We start from the raw sequence: 21,187 nt of genomic DNA, 5'->3' as shown, positions 1-21,187 counted from the left end.
CATATCCAATGGTTTATCAATATACTTTTATTCATCCCTCACAGTTGAACCTTGTCTTCCATCTTTTGTGAGAAGAAACATTAATCTCGGAGTTAGCTTAACAGGGGGTTGAGCAGAACCCAAGAACCTTAATTCATCATTAAATATCAATACCTTTTCTTGAAGAAGATGAAATATTGCTGGTTGTTCTGTTGGAATGAGTCCTGCTTTGGTTTTTGAATCCGCTGAATATTCATTGTTTTGAACAGCATTCACAATATAATAAGGGGGTTGATTAATCTCTTCCAGTTGTTGAAATAAACCTTCATCATCATATACCTTTAATTCTCCTAAATGCTCTAATTCTTCCTCCGTCATTTGTTCAAAATCTTTTAACATTTTAAGTTTTTTAGGAGTATATTCTACTGTGGGAATTGTGGAAACATCTTTCATTTTTTCTTGGGAAGTTTTGAAAAGTGGTTTAAAAAATTTCTCTTGTTTTCTTTCAAATGCTTCTTCGCCCGTTAGTTTCTGTCTGCGTTTCTTCTTTATGTCTTTCTTTTGTTTTACAACTTTTGAAACCAACTCTTGATGTTCCTTAAATCTTCTTGCTCTTTCTTTTGCATCCATTTATTTATTGTAAAATATAATTTAATGAATTGTAAAGATCAACAGGGAAATTTTCCTTTTCTTCATCATTCAAGTAGATGTGTTTAAATAAATCCTTTTCTTTAAATATTTCATCAAATTCTTTATTAACATTAATGCGAGTTGTAATTTCTTCTTCACTAATACTTGCATCTCTGCTTTTCATACGTTTGCGTTGAGTTTCTTCATCAACATCAAAACCGAATGATAAAATCTTCACTCCACTCAGATGTTTAATAATTTGTCTCGTTCCTTCTGGATTAGTTTCTAATAACCCAACACCACCAGATTTTAGTTTCCTGAACTCACTCTTACAATGTGAATATTTTGTTGTACCAAGAGAAACCTCCTCAAACATTTGACCTTCATTCCTCAATCGCATATGTTCCTCCACTGAAATATTGTGATAATCTTCACCTTTTACTTCTCCAGGTCTTATTGCTGTAGTTGTTGTTGATACAATGCGTATCACGGGATGTTTTTCAAGTAATTTACAATATTCTCATTTGTACTACACAAGAACCTTGATTTATGAAAGTTTTTTTCCAGAAGCAGATTTATCCACAAGATTTACAATAATAGTTGTCATTTATATATGTAATTGTTTATAAAACAAAAAATATATCCCTTAATATCTCATCTTGTTTCACAACAATATATTTATATTTTTCAGTCGTGTGCTTCATGTAATCCTCAAATTTCTTTTTACTACATAATGTAGAACAATTATCTCTCCAAAAATTATTGATATCTATTGAATTTAACTTGAATAAAATAAAAGTATTAGCATTATTTCTGATGGAACGATGAGGAAGTTGAAAGTACGATTGACTAAGATAAATACAATTACAAGAAGAATGTCTCCCTCTTGTGTAGTAGCTGTCCATTACCGTTTGGTTTCTCTCATTAACACAATCATCAAAGATAACGAGGTTCTTTTTTGATTTATCCAAATCTTGGGGAGACGGTATATCATCCGTATTATCACTAAGAATACAAGTTATAGGATTTGATTTCTTTTTACATCTCTGTGTATCACAAAATAGTTGAATTATATCTTCAATGTTATGATCATTTAGGTTTTTTTGACGTTGAAATAAACCGATTATATCTTCTTTTTGAAGACCAGCATTAAAACCTTGTGAGAGTAGTTGATACTCTGGTTGAAAACTCGACTTTGTGAAAATTATTAAATTATCATAATCTAAAACGTTGGGAGTGAGGAGCATTTTTAAAAGTAAGCAGGTTTTTCCACATCCACTTGAACCAACTATGAGACATCTTAATGAATTTGGGAGATTTTTATGGTTGTTAAATTTTATCTTATTTTCCCAAATGGGTAAAAAATCATTCATTTATATATTTGGAAAACAGGTTATTTAATTTATTATTGGCTTATTTAGAAACTCTATATTTTATCCTAAGTTCAGGTTTAATTTCAAGATAATCCATTATTTTATTTATACAATATCTTGTGTTGATATTTCCCTGAAAATTACATCCATGAATAATATATAACAACAATCCTTTGAACATTTCTCTTATACGTTCAGTTTCTTCCCTTGTAAGGAAAGGTGTGTTATCACCCTCATACTTTACATTCATTTCTCTAATCAATCTTGTAAAGTAATTCATTTTTGGTGTAAATCTAAAATAATTATTTTCCTTTTTATATTTTTTATTATCATTATTTAGAAGATAATCACAGAATATACATTGTCTGTAAGCTTTTGACTCTGTGTTTAATCCCCGTCTTTCACACACAGGACAATTCTCAAATTTGTCACATGAAGAATCAGGAAATTCTAGCATATTTATAAAGTAAAACTTTACTTAAACTGAAATTCATCTATACTTTCAGTTGTATATTGGCTCATATTTAATAATATTACCATCGATATCGATATACTTTTTTTCATTATCAGATTCAACGACAACATTTTTTATATTAAAGGTAATTTTAAAATGATCGTTAACTACTATTGAACGAAATGTCATTTCACCTGATATATTAACATCCTTTATTTCATCAGGATTTACATCTTTCGGGTTGTTGAAAAAAATAAAAATTTCTCCTTGTTATTACAGATGGTCTTATCTTTTCTTTCTAAAGCTTCATCCATAAGGTTTTTGTTTTTTGATACTTTTTCTTGTTTCATTGCTTTTTCTAGTTTTGAATATATTACTAGAAGGAGAGGAGAAACTTTTGTTCGAGATACTTTAATTGATGTTCTCCCAGGTATAGTAAAAGCCCTTCCACTGAAGGAAATTGAAGAACTCATATCATTTACCATAATAGTTTTTATCCAATAGTTGTTATATTTATCTTTGTTCAATTTTACATCCTTGACATATTTCTCAGTATCTTTAACAAATGAAGAGATTGATTGAAACTTGTCTTTTGTGTCTTGAAACATTGTATTTATTAAGTGAAAAAGTTGGAGGATAAAATGGTTTTAAGCACAGATTCACCTAAAAATTAAACGAAATTTTCATCAAGAAAATTTCAGTTTAAGCAAAGTTTTATTATATAAATATGGTGAATACAACGTACTGCGATGTTTGTAATCACAAATATAAACATTATAGAAAACACCTCTGAACCAACAAACACACATTTAATCTATTTCATCAAATATCTCCTCTTGAGTTGGAAAGAAAACATTGTGATATCTGTTCAAAGGATGTTTTGAAGAGTAGTTAAAATAAACGTCTTCAATCACAAAAACACAAGAAAAATGAGTTTAAAGTAAAGGGAGACTATTATATTGAAAACACTGATGGGGCATTTAAAGGGCATATAAAAATAAGGATTTTTCAATTTGGAGAACCCGGTCCATCATCAATAGCTGAATCAATTGAAATAGTGAAACCCGATGTTGAAAAATTTATTAAAAAGACATTAAAAGAAATGAAAACTTTAAAGTTTTATATGGGAGTGAAAATGAATATGAAAAGACAAGATGAAGAACATACTCCTTATATGAGAACAGATCTTCATTTTATAACATCATTTCAAGATTTTTTGAATAGTGGGGTTTATGAAGAACTATCAAGAGAAGAGGAGGATGTTGATAATACAGTGGTAGGAAGTAGATTCAATATTAAAAAAATCATCTTTTTAGATATACACATTCTAAAATCAAACCCTCTTAAAGCTTCTTCTTATATTGAATTAACAAAAGAAATAAAACTAAAGAAGGCAGTTGTTAATATTAAGAACAATGATAATAAATGTTTTCTCTGGTCTGTTCTTGCTCACTTTCATCCACCAAAATGTAATTCAGAAAGAGTAAAACAATATATGAAATATGAGAATACCTTGGACATTAAAGATTTTAAATTCCCAATGCCACTAACAGGTATTCCTAAATTTGAGAAAAAGAATAATCTTTCTATTAATGTATATGGATTAACGGATACAAACAAAGTTCAAATATTAAAAATTTCAAACAACTATAAAAATGAAGAAACACACATTGATCTTTTATATTTTAGTGTTGGAAATAATTCACATTGCACATACATCAATAATTTATCAAGATTAATCTCTTCTCAGGTATTCAGAACAGCAAACAAAATATATCCTTGTAAGCGATGTCTTAATTCATTTCATACAAAAGAACAATTAGAACAACATTTAAAATATTGTAGTAATCATAAATCAGCTGTAATTACAATGCCTAAACCTGGTGAAAAGATTTCTTTTGAAGATTATAATAAATCTATCATGCACCCATTTGTGATATACGCTGATTTTGAGTGTATCCTTAAAAAGATTAATACTGCTTCTCCTAATCCAAAAGAATCATATACAAATAAATATCAAAAACATATTCCTTGTGGTTTCTGTTATTATATCAAATCATCTGTTGGAGAAAAGTATAACAAACTTGAGCATTATCGTGGGAAAAAAGCTTCACAAGAGTTTGTAAAACGATTAGAAAAGGATTGTATAAGACTCACTAAATTAATGAAAGAAACAAATGAACCGATGAAATTAACCAAAGAAGAAAAATTAGAATTTAGAAAGAACAATATCTGTCATATTTGTGAGGGGGAAATTAAGGAGTCTAAAGTTAGGGATCATTGTCATCTTACTGGTAAATATAGAGGTGCCGCTCATTCCTGTTGTAATCTTAATTATAAATTACCTTCTTTTATTCCAGTCTTTCTTCACAACAGCGCCAACTATGATACACATCTATTTATAAATGAACTTTCAAAAACACCAGGGAATATTTCTGCCATAACAAACACAAGTCAAAAGTATATTTCATTTACAAAAATGATATTCACAAAACCTTTAACTCGTATTAGGTTTCTAGATTCTTACAAGTTTATGGGAACACTACTAGCCTACCTCGCATCAAATCTAAGCTCCACGGACTCTTTTCCAAATCTTAATTCATTCTTTCCAAAAGAGGAAATTCTCACTAAAGAGGAAATTCAGATTAAAGAGAGAATTCAAAGTAAAGGGGAAACTCTAATTAATGAAGAAATTCTAACTGAAGATGAAATTCTAATTATAAAGAAAATTCGAACTAAAGAGGAAATTCAGATTAAAGATGAAATTCTGATTAAAGAAGGAATTCTTACGAGAGAGGAAATTCAAACAAGGAATGAAATTCAAAGTAAAGAGAAAATTCTTACAAGTAAGGGAATTTATCCTTATGATTATATGGATTCATTTATGAGATTTAAAGAAACACAACTTCCATCAAAAGAAAGTTTCTATAATAACCTTGATGAAGAAGAGATAAGTGATAAGGAATATGTTTTGCATCAGAGAAGCTTAAAACAGTTTTTGAGAGAAGGATTGAGAGTAGCTAAAATTCATAGAGTTTTAAAATTTAAACAAAGTCCTTGGGTGAAAAAGTATATTCAATTCAATACAGATATGAGAGCAAATACAAAAGTAAAATTTGAAGGGGACTTTTATAAATTAATGAATAATGCTGTATTTGGAAAGACTATGGAAAATGTTAGAAACAGGCAAAACATTAGATTCGCAACATCTTGGAAAGAAGCTTCGAGATTGATAAATAAACCAAGTTTTGAGAGAGAATAGGTTTTTTCAGAGAACATTTCTGCAAATCATATGAAAAAGGAAAGTATTGCAATGGATAAACCAATTTATATTGGAACAGCAGTTCTTGATTTATCAATGATATTGATGTATGATTATTTGTATAATGACTTAAAGAAAGAGTATGGTGAAAATGTTTCATTGTTGTATATGGACACTGATAGTTTTATCTTAGATATCAAAACTGATGATGTTTATGAAGATATGAAGAAAAATATTGGAGTATATGATACAAGTAATTTCAGCAAGAAGAGTGAGTTATTTTCCAAAAAGAATGAAAAGGTTATTGGTAAGTTTAAGGATGAGTTGGGTGGAAAAGTAATGAGTGAGTTTATTGGATTGAGAGCAAAGGCATATGCTTATAAGTGTGGTGATCAGATTGATAAGAGGTTAAAGGGAATAAAGAAATATGTAATAAAGAAATCAATAACTTTTAGAAATTATTATAATTGTTTGATGAATAAGAAAGAAGAATATAGGAGAATGAATACAATAAGAAGTTATAAACATAACATATATATTGAAGAAGTAAATAAAAAGGCATTAGGAGCCTTTGATGATAAGAGATTTATTTTAGATAATGGAATAGATTGTGTTCCATATGGATATTGTATGATAGAGTGTATAAAATAGATTGCGTTTTAACGATGGAAAGATGGGTTAGGGTTTTTTTAAGGGCTACCGCCGCGTTTTTTCGCAATATATAAATGGTTAAACCAAGTATTAATCAAACTAAAGAGTGGAGAAAATCTCAGTCTTGGTATATAAATGGAAAACATAATGAATGTGAAAATATCAAATAAGTCTTGTTGAAAAAATAACTAAAACAAAGGTAAATAAAACAAATGAGTGAATTAATTTAAAAAGTAGTAAGTTTGAGGATGTAAAGAAAAAAATGAATATCCTTGAATGGACTGAAAACTTTGATGGTTATCAATTGAACAATGAAAAAACAATTTACTATAATCTCAAAATGATATGTGGCTCAGGAGATGGTCAAACAAGAGCATTAAGAGAAGTTTATCATTTCGTAATGGCACAAAAGGGGTATCTTAAAAAATATAAAGATTCAAATGTTTTGTTTGTCAATATTTTAGATGGAGATTATTGTGCAAAGAAAATTAAACTATTGAAGGAATTTGAGAATGAACAAATCTTTATAGGTTCAATGAGTGAGCTGTTCAACCCCCAGGTGTTCAATTCAATGAGGTTCAACCTCCAGGTTAAAAGGGGAGACAAATAAATATATAATATATATACCTACAAAGCCTGGTGTTGGCTTACCCTGGTGTTGGCTTAGTGGTTAGGGTGGTGGCTTGGGATCCCAGTGTCCTGAGTTCAAGCCCCGTTGGCTGCTGAATTAACACCAGGTCGGGTTGACTCAGCCTGTCATCCTTCTGAGGTCGGCGAAATGAGTGCCAGTGTACTGGTCCCGGTGTATGCCCCGGTTAGAATAGGTGTACCATATCCCTGTGTCGTAAGAGGCGACCAGGGTTGGCGTCAGGAAGGGCATCCGGCCATAAAACATTGCCTCACAAAAAGCCAAACCCCTGCACAGCAGGGAAAAACGGATAAAAAGGGGGTTTATTTTTAGGGAAAAAAAGGGAATCGCTGAAAATCCCCCATTCATTTACATGGGGAAAAGTGAGCCAGAACCAGTATATCCACCCTACTCGTGTTTATATTCCTTATCACTTATCTCTTCTTCATAAAGGTTATTATAGAAACTTTCTTTTGAAGGAAGTTGTGTTTCTTTAAATCTCATAAATGAATCCATATAATCATAAGGATAAATTCCCTTACTTGTAAGAATTTTCTCTTTACTTTGAATTTCATTCCTTGTTTGAATTTCCTCTCTCGTGAGAATTCCTTCTTTAATCAGAATTTCATCTTTAATCAGAATTTCCTCTTTAGTTAGAATTTCATTCATTGTTCGAATTTTCTTTATAATTAGAATTTTATCGTCAGTTAGAATTTCTTCATTAATTTCCTCATTAATTAGAATTTCCTCTTTACTTTGAATTCTCTCTTTAATCTGAATTTCCTCTTTAGTGAGAATTTCCTCTTTTGGAAAGAATGAATTAAGATTTGGAAAAGAGTCCGTGGAGCTTAGATTTGATGCGAGGTAGGCTCGTGGTGTTCCCATAAACTTGTAAGAATCTAGAAACCTAATACGAGTTAAAGGTTTTGTGAATATCATTTTTGTAAATGAAATTTACTTTTGACTTGTGTTTGTTATGGCAGAAATATTCCCTGGTGTTTTTGAAAGTTCATTTATAAATAGATGTGTGTCATAGTTGGCGCTGTTGTGAAGAAAGACTGGAATAAAAGAAGGTAATTTATAATTAAGATTACAACAGGAATGAGCGGGACCTCTATATTTACCAGTAAGATGACAATGATCCCTAACTTTAGACTCCTTAATTTCCCCCTCACAAATATGACAGATATTGTTCATTCTAAATTCTAATTTTTCTTCTTTGGTTAATTTCATCGGTTCATTTGTTTCTTTCATTAATTTAGTGAGTCTTATACAATCCTTTTCTAATCGTTTTACAAACTCTTGTGAAGCTTTTTTTCCACGATAATGTTCAAGTTTGTAACACTTTTCTCCAACAGATGATTTGATATAATAACAGACACCACAAGGAATATGTTTTTGATATTTATTTGTGTATGATTCTTTTGGATTAGGAGAAGCAGTATTTATCTTTTTAAGGATCCATTCAAAATCAGCGTATATCACAAATGGGTGCATGATAGATTTATTATAATCTTCAAAAGAAATCTTTTCACCAGGTTTAGGCATTGTAATTACAGCTGATTTATGATAACTACAATATTTTGAATGTTGTTCTTATCGTTCTTTTGTATGAAATGAATTAAGACATCGCTTACAAGGATATATTTTGTTTGCTGTTCTGAATACCTGAGAAGAGATTAATCTTGATAAATTATTGATGTATGTGTAATGTGAATTCTTTCCAACACTAAAATATAAAAGATCAATGTGTTTCTTCATTTTTATAGTTGTTTGAAATTTTTAATATTTGAACTTTGTTTGTATCCGTTAATCCATATACATTAATAGAAAGATTATTCTTTTTCTCAAATTTAGGAATATCTGTTAGTGGCATTGGGAATTTAAAATCTTTAATGTCCAAGGTATTCTCATATTTCATATATTGTTTTACTCTTTCTGAATTACATTTTGGTGGATGAAAGTGAGCAAGAACAGACCAGAGAAAACATTTATTATCATTGTTCTTAATATTAACAACTGCCTTCTTTAGTTTTATTTCTTTTGGTAATTCAATATAAGAAGAAGCTTTAAGAGGGTTTGATTTTAGAATGTGTATATCTAAAAAGATGATTTTTTAAATATTGAATCCACTTCCTACCACTGTATTATCAACATCCTCCTCTTGTCTTGATAGTTCTTCATAAACCCCACTATTCAAAAAATCTTGAAATGATGTTATAAAATGAAGATGTGTTCTCATAAAGGAGTATGTTCTTCATCTTGTCTTTTCATATTCATTTTCACTCCCATATAAAACTTTAAAGTTTTCATTTCTTTTAATGTCTTTTTAATAAATTTTTCAACATCGGGTTTCACTATTTCAATTGGTTCAGCTATTGATGATGGACCGGGTTCTCCAAATTGAAAAATCCTTATTTTTACATTCCCTTTAAATGCCCCATCAGTGTTTTCAATATAATAGTCTCCCTTTACTTTAAACTCATTTTTCTTGTGTTTTTGTGATTGAAGATGTTTATTATAACTTCTCTTCAAAACATCCTTTGAACAGATATCACAATGTTTTCTTTCCAACTCAAGAGGAGATATTTTATGAAATAGATTAAATGTGTGTTTGTTGGTTCGGAGGTGTTTTCTATCATGTTTATATTCGTGATTACAAACATCACAGTATGTTGTATTCACCATATTTATATACTAAAATTTTCTTGATGAAAATTTCGTTTATTTTACAGGTGAATCTGTGCTTAAAACCATTTTATCCTCCAACTTTTTCACTTAATAAATACAATGTTTCAAGACACAAAAGACAAGTTTCAATCAATCTCTTCATTTGTTAAAGATACTGAGAAATATGTCAAGGATGTAAAATTGAACAAAGATAAATATAACAACTATTGGATAAAAACTATTATGGTAAATGATATGAGTTCTTCAATTTCCTTCAGTGGAAGGGCTTTTAGTATACCTGGTAGAACATCAATTAAAGTATCTCGAACAAAAGTTTCTCCTCTCCTTCTGGTAATATATTCAAAACTAGAAAAAGCAATGAAACAAGAAAAAGTATCAAAAAACAAAAACCTTATGGATGAAGCTTTAGAAAGAAAAGATAAGACCATCTGTAATATGCAAGGAGAAATTTGTATTTTTTTCAACAACCCTAAAGATGTAAATCCTGATGAAATAAAGGATGTTAATATATCAGGTGAAATGACATTTCGTTCAATAGTAGTTAACGATCATTCTAAAATTACCTTTAATATAAAAAATGTTGTCATTGAATCTGATAATGAAAAAAAGTATATCGATATCGATGGTAATATTATTAAATATGAGTCAATATACAACTGAAAGTATAGATTAATTTCAGTTTAAGTAAAGTTTTACTTTATAAATATGCTAGACTTTCCTGATTCTCCATATGACAAATTTGAGAATTGTCCTGCGTGTGAAATATGGGGATTAAACACAGAGTCAAAAGCCTATAAACAATGTATATTCTGTGATTATCTTCTAATTAATGATAATAAAAAATATAAAAAGGAAAATAATTCTTTTAGATTTACACCAAAAATGAATTACTTTCCAAGATTGATTAGAGAAATGAATGTAAAGTATGAGGGTGATAACACACCTTTCGTTACAAGGGAAGAAACTGAACGTATAAGAGAAATATTCAAAGGATTGTTGTTATATATTATTCATGGATGTAATTTTCAGGGAAATATCAACACAAGATATTGCATAAATAAAATAATGGATTATCTTGAAATTAAACCTGAACTTAGGATAAAATATAGAGTTTCTAAAAAAGCTAATAATAAATTAAATAACCTGTTTTCCAAATATATAAATGAATGATTTTTCACCCATTTGGGAAAATAAGATACAATTTAACAACCATAAAAATCTCCCAAATTCATTAAGATGTCTCATAGTTGGTTCAAGTGGATGTGGAAAAACCTGCTTACTTTTAAAGATGCTCCTCACTCCCAACTTTTTAGATTATGATAATTTAATAATTTTCACAAAGTCGAGTTTTCAACCAGAGTATCAACTACTCTCACAAGGTTTTAATGCTGGTCTTCAAAAAGAAGATATAATCGGTTTATTTAAACGTCAAAAAAACCTAAATGATTATAACATTGAAGATATAATTCAACTATTTTGTGATACACAGAGATGTAAAAAGAAATCAAATCCTATAACTTGTATTCTTAGTGATAATACTGATGATATACCGTCTCCCCAAGATTTGGATAAATCAAAAAAGAACCTCGTTATCTTTGATGATTGTGTTAATGAGAGAAACCAAATGGTAATGGACAGCTACTACACAAGAGGGAGACATTCTTCTCGTAATTGTATTTATCTTAGTCAATCGTACTTTCAACATCCTCGTCGTTCCCTCAGAAACAATGCTAATACTTTTATTTTATTCAAGTTAAATTCAATAGATATAAATAATTTTTGGAGAGATAATTGTTCTACATTATGTAGTAAAAAGAAATTTGAGGATTACATGAAGCACACGACTGAAAAATAAAAAATATATTGTTGTGAAACAAGATGAGATCTTAAGGGATATATTTTTTTGTTTTATAAACAATTACATATATAAATGACAACTATTATTGTAAATCTTGTGGGTAAATCTGCTTCTGGAAAAAAACTTTCAATAATCAAGGTTCTTGTGTAGTACAAATGAGAATATTGTAAATTTACTTGAAAAACACCCCGTGATACGCATTGTATCAACAACAACTACAGCAATAAGACCTGGAGAAGTAAAAGGTGAAGATTATCACAATATTTCAGTGGAGGAACATATGCGATTGAGGAATGAAGGTCAAATATTTGAGGAGGTTTCTCTTGGTACAACAAAATATTCACATTGCAAGAGTGAGTTAAGGAAACTAAAATCTGGTGGTGTTGGGATATTAGAAACGAATCCAGAAGGAACAAGACAAATTATTAAACATCTGAGCGGAGTGAAAATTTTATCATTCGGTTTTGATGTTGATGAAGAAACTCAATGCAAACGTATGAAAAGCAGAGATGCAAGTATTAGTGAAGAAGAAATTACAACTCGCATTAATGTTAATAAAGAATTTGATGAAATATTTAAAGAAAAGGATTTATTTGAACACATCTACTTGAATGATGAAGAAAAGGAAAATTTCCCTGTTGATCTTTACAAATCATTAAATTATATTTTACAATAAATAAATGGATGCAAAAGAAAGAGCAAGAAGATTTAAGAAACATCAAGAGTTGGTTTCAAAAGTTGTAAAACAGCAGGAAGACATAAAGAAGAAACGCAGACAGAAACTAACGGGCGAAGAAGCATTTGAAAGAAAACAAGAGAAATTTTTTAAACCACTTTTAAAAACTTCCCAAGAAAAAATGAAAGATGTTTCCACAGTTCCCACAGTAGAATATACTCCTAAAAAAACTTCAAATGTTAAAAGATTTTGATCAAATGACGGAGGAAGAATTAGAGCATTTAGGAGAATTAAAGGTATATGATGATGAAGCTTTATTTCAACAACTGGAAGAGATTAATCAACCCCTGATTATATTGTGAATGCTCTTCAAAACAATGAATATTCAGCGGATTCAAAAACCAAAGCAGGACTCATTCCAACAGAACAACCAGCAATATTTCATCTTCTTCAAGAAAAGGTATTGATATTTAATGATGAATTCAGGTTCTTAGGTTCTGCTCAACCCCCTGTTAAACTAACTCCGAGATTAATGTTTCTTCTCACAAAAGATGGAAGACAAGGTTCAACTGTGAGGGATGAATCAAAGTATATTGATAAATCATTGGATATGGAAAATAATGATGATAGAGTATATATTGATCTGCTGAACACTCTAAATTATAGGGTTATTCTTTCTGGTAAAAGAAGGAAGAATGAGAAGGAGAAACACATTATTCAGGCTTTAAGTATCCTTGGTTCAGGTGTTAGTTTTCTTCCAAATGACCCATCGCAATTAGTTAATAGACTGATATTGTTGTTCGGTAGTAAGAAGGCTGGAAATAACAATTGCTTTAATGAAGCATCAGCCATTTTAGACCAGTTGATGAACATGAAAATAATTAATAAATCTCAATATAAAGACATTTTATCTCATATTAAATAAGATGAGAAGCACAATCCTGAGTTTTAATTTCACAACACGCGACCACACATCTTCATTCCCATACCCACTACAACTTGACCCAACAAAAGAATATGAGGCATCTTTATTGTCCATGGAAACTTATAATACCTTATTTAATATAACCGATAAAAATGACAAGTTTAGTTATAATCCCGGAAGTGGATATAAAACGATAACAGTCTCACCCGGAGCATATGAGATTTCTCAAATATCTTCCGAAATTGCTCGTCTTATGAAAGAACAGGGTGATGAACCAAAAACATTGTTATAGACATTCAAAAACATACTTCAAAATCAACGATTAAAGTTAAAAATAACTACAAGGTTGATTTCACAATTGATAATTCATTTAGAGAGTTATTGGGTTTCTCCTCAAAAAAGATTGAAACTAATGGGACGTTTTACAGTGATAATGTCATTCAAATATCCTCGGGAATAAATTCGTTGTTAATTCACTGTGATTTGATTGATGGTGCTTATAATGATGGAAAAAAAACAAATGCAATATTTTCATTCAGCGCATACTCAACCCCAATTGGTTATAAATTCAATATGGAACCTAAAAATTTGGTTTATCTCCCTGTGTCAGGAAAAACCATACACAGAGTAAATTTTAGGATAATCGACCAAGATAATCGTATGATTTCTTTTAATGGAGAAGTTATATCCATCAGAATTCACCTACGTGAAGTTTTCCAATAAATAAATACGATGGTTATTGTGAGGAAACACGAGTTGGGAAAATATAAAATAATTACAGGGGATGGGATGTTCCTTTCCCCATACTACAAGGGTGAAGGTATGTATCTTGGTAGAGGATATAATAAACCTAAGAGACAAAGGGGCGTTGGACATCAATTTAGAGGAGATGGGATAATTGATACTCTAATGGGTATTGGTTCAACTATTCTTAAACATAAAGATCTAATTGGTTCAACTGCTTCTGCTGTGGGAAATGTAGCAGGTGTTGTAAAGAGCATAAAAGATGCCCAGAAGGAATGTCATAAATTACAAGCAATAAAAGAAATTAAGAAAGGCAAAACTCAGTTGTCCCCCCAAGAACGACAGAAAATAATTCAAATACTTGGATCAGGGTTTCAAAAGTTTTAACATCTTTTTTCCTAAATAAAGACAAGTATGGAAGCAATTGATAGTATCTATGATTTGGATGAAACTATTATTATCTCAAACTCCACTAAAAAAGAAGATTACTTCAAGGTAAATGCAATAACTGGAACAGACTGGAATACGAATGGTACAAAAAGTTTTGAAATAAATAATCAACAAACCTATTTGAATCTATCCGAAAGTTTCTTGTTGTGTAAATTTAAATTCACTAAGGCTGCGACTAACACAAACGCTACACTTGTAAATGATTTCTTCTGGAAAATGTTTGATAGTGTGCGTTTGTATATTGGAACACAAGAAGTTGAAGCGGTTGATTATGTCCCTGCTGTATCTGAAATGATGAAATTTACACTCTATACATTCAGTGATAGAATGGGAAAGGGGTCTGTCGAAGGTTTTATTCCTGATATGTCAACGGGAACAAACAGAGACCCTGGATATACTCAAAGGAAAGGAGTGTATAATGATGATACAAAAGCAGAAAATAGTTTTACTGTGGCAGTTCCTCTTAAAGGTATATTTGGATTTTGTGATCATGATAAAGTTCTGTATGGTCTTAAAATTAGATTTCAACTACAAAGGAATGATAATGAAAATCGATTGCTTTTTGGTGTTGGTAATGCTTTTGGTGATCAGAATAAATTTGTAATTGATGAGATGAGTTGGTATATCAGTTCATATACTCCTAATCTTAAAACAGAAGAGATGTTGAATCGAAGACTTAACTCAAAGAAACCACTCAGTGTATCATACCTCAAAAGAAGATGTCAACACGTTAAACTCAACCAAACTACTTACACGTGGAATTTGGGTGTTCTGGAAGGAAAGCCACGATATCTGTGGATCATTTTTAAAAAGCCAGATGGTGATACTGCGAGTGATAAGAATAATGCATTGAGTGATAATGCTAAGGTGAAACAACTTCGCATTTCTCTAGATGGAACATTTTATCCACGAGATAGATTGGAAATTAATTGGGAAAAAAATGATTTTGCTGAAGCATACAAGTCTTACCAAAAGGTGTGTGAAAGTAATGTAAATAAAGAACCTATTTTGGATATGACAGCATTTAAAAGTTTGTATACAATCTATGCGTTTGACCTGAGCGCTCAAAAGGAAACTATAAAGTCTAATCGAGTGGATACTTCCCTATACATTGAAAGAGGAGAGAGTGAAGAAGTTGATACATATTGTTTGCTTTTGGAAGAAATCAAAAAAATCTTGTTCAAATCTTGTGTTCAAAATCAAAAGCCTTGTACGATTAACGTGAATACAATTCAGAGAAAAGAAGCAGTAAGAATTGATGTTTTGCTCACAAGAGAACAGGTTAAAATCTTGAATGACACTGGCTCACTTAAAATTAAAATGACAAAGCCAATGTTGAAAAAATATTCAATACGAGAGACGAGTGGAGGATTTCTCCCATTTCTAATTCCTTTATTTGCTGGTTTAAGTGCGGTTGGAGCATTGACGGGTGGTATTTCAACAGCGGTGAAAACTGCCAACGAAAGGAAGGCTCAACTCCAGGCTCAAAAAGAATTGGAAAGACATAACAAAGAGTTGGAGAAACAAATTAGTGGAAGTGGTGTAATTGTAGATTTTGCTGAAAAACTTGAAGGTCTGCCTGATAAAGCGAGATTGTTAGTTGGAGATATGCTTTCTTCTACAGCACAAGCAGGTGTAAAATTAACGAAAAGAGGTAATGGATAATATCTTTCTAATAAATAAATGAGCATTGATGAGTGGTTGAAAGAATTTGGAAAGAATACAACATCAAATTTATAACTTGTCAAATATTGTAAGAAATTAAAAATTCATAATGTGGTTATTTGTATGAGAGATGAATTAACAAATGTGCCGAAACATACAAAGAATATTATTATGAACTTTGAAGATAATAATGGGAACGGTTCTCATTGGGTTTGTATTTTTAATAGTCAAGACAAATATTATTTTGATAGTTTTGGTCTTCCACCACCTGTTGAAGTCATAAAATTCTTACAGAATGGTGTTTATCAAACATTTCAAGTCCAAGAACTAAATTCCAAGTGTTGTGGTCAATTATGTCTATATGTGTTATTTCAACTCAACAAAAATAAAAAATTTTATGATATTATTTTTAATCTAATATAAATGACTTATGTTGGTAAAGATGGTTCTATCTTTGGTGTATCTCAAGAACTGGATATTGATTCATCAAATTATTACACAAAGGCACAGGCTGAACGACATAAATATAATATAACTAAAAATATTAACATGAAAAATGCTTATAAATTAAAAAATTATCCAAGCCCGACTGACGCGAATGACTTGGTGAGATTAAGCGATTTATCACAATATATATCTTTAAATAAAACGGCCGTGTATTCCAAAGATACAGAAGTGTTGATATTATCTCCAGGTCATACAGAATTCACAGTTCGAATTAAAATAAATTTTTATAAAGAAGGGCGTATCGTTTTGTATGAGAATAGAACAATGGGGGTCTGATATGAATGATTTAGGGTATAATTGGTCATTTAAAATTAACCTCGAAGACCTGGAACAATTAAATCAGTCTCATAAGGAAGAATATTATCCACTTGGTATCGAGAATGAGTTTTGTGGGGCCACGATTAGTAAACAACAAATAAAAGAATTTAATAAGGGTAAATATAATAATGGTTTTGCCCTTGTTTATCTCATGAAAACAGAATAAACAGGATTATATATAATAAGTAAGGAAATACAAAATGATTTAACTATGGGAAGATGGGGAGGTGTTTCGTGTCATAATATTATTCTAACATATATTTCTAATACATAAATGACAGCAAGAAGGCTTCAAGAAAATTATCATTTCTGTGTCCAAGCATACCTTCAAGAAAAGGGTATTCGGTATTTTAATAAATATGTTCTACAACATAAGAATGAGGTATTTTCAATAAAAGATTGGCATTATGCTGATGTTGATAAACCGACAACTTTAGATTTAATTAGAATGTTAAATAATGAAAAAATTATAAAGTTAAGAAAAGGTAAGGCTCTTTTAGAAATTCAAAAGAAATTTTATTGGTTTCCGGTTGTAAAAAAAATCATTTTGGATACAGGAATAACAAGAAATCCTGATGAATATATGTATGATATTCTATGGGGTGTAAGCGATTCAAGGATAATAAGGGATGAGGAAGGAGTTGAAGAAGAGAGGGAAGAGGAGGAAAAGGAGAAGAGAGAGAAGAGAGAGAAGGAGAGGGAGGAGAGAGAGAAGGAGGAGAGGGAGAAGAAAGAGAAGGAGGAAAAAGAGAAGAGAGAGAAGGAGGAGAGGGAGAAGAGAGAGGAGACGGAGAAGAGAGAGAGGGAGGAGAGGGAGGAAAGAGCGAGACAAAATAAATATCAAAATATGGAAACCAGTGAGATTAAAAAAAGATTGGTGGTATAACAGAAAATAACTCAACCCACCGAGGAGGAAAACAAAGAATTGACAAGTCTATTTGCAATACTTTCGACAAGACTATTGACATCGACAAGCTATTCATTTTAATTCAAGTTTTTCATTTTTATTTTTTTTTCTTAAATAAATGGAGGAGAGAGTGAAGGCATTTCTAAGGATTCTTTATGTTTTAAAAATTAAGATTCAAATGTGCATGTTGGAAACTAAAAAGGTTTTTGCACTCTGCAGGAATTTTTCACATAAATAAATAAGTTATTGTCTCAAATGTAAAAAGAAAACTAATAATAAAAATATTTCATATATTAAAAGTAAAAATAACAGGGTTATACAAAAAGGTATATGTTTGGTGTGTGGTTCAAAAAAAAATCAATTTATCTCCAAACACAAACGAGGAGGAGATATACAAAAGTTTTTATCAGGAAGTAAATTTACAACTACTGGAATACCAGGGGAATTACATCTTCCAGGGTATTCTTTCTGTGGTCCAGGCACAAACTTGGATAAAAGATTAGATGAGGCAGACAATCCTAAATCCTGGAGTAAGCCTATCAATAGAGTTGATGAAGTGTGCATGAGACACGATATTGATTATGGGAATACCACAACGTTGGAAGAAAAGCATGAAGCCGATGGAGAAATGTTGTATAATTTGTCTCTGATACAAAATCCAACCTTGAGTGAAAAAGTTGATCGGTTCATTGTGAAGAAGATGATCAGTGCTAAATTGAAACTTGGACTTGGAAATTCAAAAAACTTATAGGCTCTAATGATGTCATTAAGACTGAAGAGCAATTAGCTGATGAATTACATAAACCAATATTCACAAAGTTTCAGAGAAGGAAAGTTTATTCCAAGGAAGTTGATTATATCTGGTCTGCTGATTTGATTGAACTCAATAATGATAAGGGGTACAAGTATGCTTTAACCGTTATTGATTTGAGGAGTAGATACGTATGGGTTGTACCATTAAAAAACAAAACAGGTTATACTCTTATGTTAGCCTTTCAACAGATATTTAATAAAAGTAAGAGAAAACCTAAAAAATTGTGGACTGATGAGGGTAGAGAGTTTTATAACAAGACATTTATGAATTTTCTAAAAAATAACAGTATTACATTATACAGTACCTTTAATGAAGGGAAGGCAGTTGTTGTTGAACGTTTTAATCGTACCTTAAAAGAGAGACTATATAAAAAAATTCACACAACTCGGTTCACAACAATGGTCATCTTTTATTCAGGATATTGTGGATAAGTATAATGACATGATTCACACGTCAACAAATATGAAACCATCAGAAACATTTACAAAATTAAAATATGAAAAAGAGATTAATGTCAGAAAAAGTTCAAAGTTGGTGATATCGTAAGAATATATAGGTGGAAATCTCATTTTGAAAAGTGTTATATTAAAAGATGGACGAACAAGCTTTTTAAAATTGTTGATGTAATAGATACGGTTCCTTGGACTTATAAAATATATGATTTGGAAGGGGAAGAGATTTTAGGTTCATTTTATTCACAGGAATTACAAAAGACAAAGATAAATTGAAATTTTTTGACTCCACCCCTTTTTGACTCCACCCACACAAAACCCACCCACATAAACCCCACACAAACCCCACACAAACCCCACACACACATAAACCCCACCACATACAAACCCCTCACAAGCTCCACACAAAAACTCCACCCCACACAAGCTCCACACACAAAAACCCCTCACAAGCTCCACCCATATTCATCATATTCACATAATTAGTGATTCGTTAATTATTTCCCCACACACAACATGTTTATTTAATTAAAAAAATATCCACCCATCCACACAAGCTCCACCCATCCACCCATCTCTCCACCCATCCATTTATCCACACAAACCTCATCCACATAAACCTCATCCACATTCACCCCACCCACATAAACCCTGCCCACATAAACCCTGCCCACACAAACTCCACCCACATAAACCCTGCCCACATAAACCCTGTCCACATAAATGCCCTCCCACAAGCCCCGCCCACACACGCCCCTCCCACCGAAGCCCCGCCCACACAAGCCCCACCCACACAAGCCCCACCCCCCTCCCCCCCCCCGTGCGCCCCCACCTTTGACCCACCACCCCCCTCATCCCACCCCCACCCTTCCCCACACACACACATGGGGAGGGGAGGGATGGGATGAGGGGGTGATGGGTCATTGGGGGAGCGCACCTACCCCCCCTTCATGTCTTAATCCTTTTTTGGAAATTTAAAATCAAGTAATTGTAAACAAAACAAATATAATTTATTAAAATTGAAAATATTAAATATTCATTTGCGAGAATGTATAATCTTTCCCAGCAATCTTCTTCAGATGTCTTGTGATTTCGAAACTCAGACACCATATTCTGTTTTGAAACAAAAAGTGGATAATAATTAGGTTTTATAAAGATAATTACATGGTAATATGAGTAAGCTTGTTGTTGGTTCTAAGTTCAAGCCTCGTTGACCACTGAATTAACACACCAGGAGCCTGTCATCCTTTCAAGGCCAATAAAATGAATTCCAGTGTACTGGCAAAACCGCGTCCAAACTAATGATGCAACCAACAGAAGACGACATTCTAAAGAGAGAGTGATATTAATAATTCAGAAACATTTACCTCCAGAAAATCATGTGTTGTACAAGATTGCTTCAACAGCTGATGTTGTGTGATAGTGCTGAAAAAAAATAAAATAATAAGTCAAGGGTATAGATGGAGAGACAGACAGAGAGAGGTAGGTAGAAAGACAGACAGACAGAGATACAAAGAGACAGACAAACAGACACACACACACACGCACACACATATATATATATATATATATATATATATATATATATATATATATATATATATATATATATATATATATATATATATATATATATATATATACACACACAGCTACACACATATATACACACACAGCTACACACATATATATATATATATATATATATATATATATATATATATATATATATATATATATACACACACACATACACACATAGACACACATATATATATATATACACACACACACACACACACACACACACACACACACACACACACACACACACACACACAGACACACATATATATATATATACACACACACACGCGTGTCTCACCATTGGTTTAATTCATTCGAGATCAGAGGCCGTGATAAGACTTCGTACCAGTCATTATAAATGTTTTTCAATTCTCTTCTAAAATCATTGACCTCTTCAATAAGAGCATTCATTTGATGCACCTCATCGTGATATGTAAACTCCACTTCTTCCAAGGACCTGTCAGGAAAAAAAAAAATATTTTCGCATTATCACGATTTAATTTATAATCAATTGCTTCATCGTTCAAAGAGGAACCAATACACAGGCTTACCAACTTTGTGTTGAGCTGTTTTTTTCATCGGAAGAGAGCGAGTCCATGTCTCTGGGCCGTGATAA

At 31.4% G+C, this 21,187-nt stretch overlaps 1 long non-coding RNA gene across 1 annotated transcript in view; it reads right to left on the bottom strand.

Moving 5' to 3' along the window:
* LOC147012332 (uncharacterized) overlaps positions 1 to 21,187 on the bottom strand; it is a 294,843-nt gene that overhangs the window by 32,602 nt on the left and 241,054 nt on the right. The window lies entirely within an intron of this gene.

Source organism: Eptatretus burgeri, chromosome 15, assembly GCF_056783735.1.
Source record: "Eptatretus burgeri isolate ZD-2024b chromosome 15, Ebu_testis_v1, whole genome shotgun sequence".
NCBI lineage: Eukaryota > Metazoa > Chordata > Myxini > Myxiniformes > Myxinidae > Eptatretus > Eptatretus burgeri.
The sequence above is the reverse complement of the archived record's forward strand: the minus strand, read 5'-3'. Positions and strand labels throughout refer to the sequence as shown.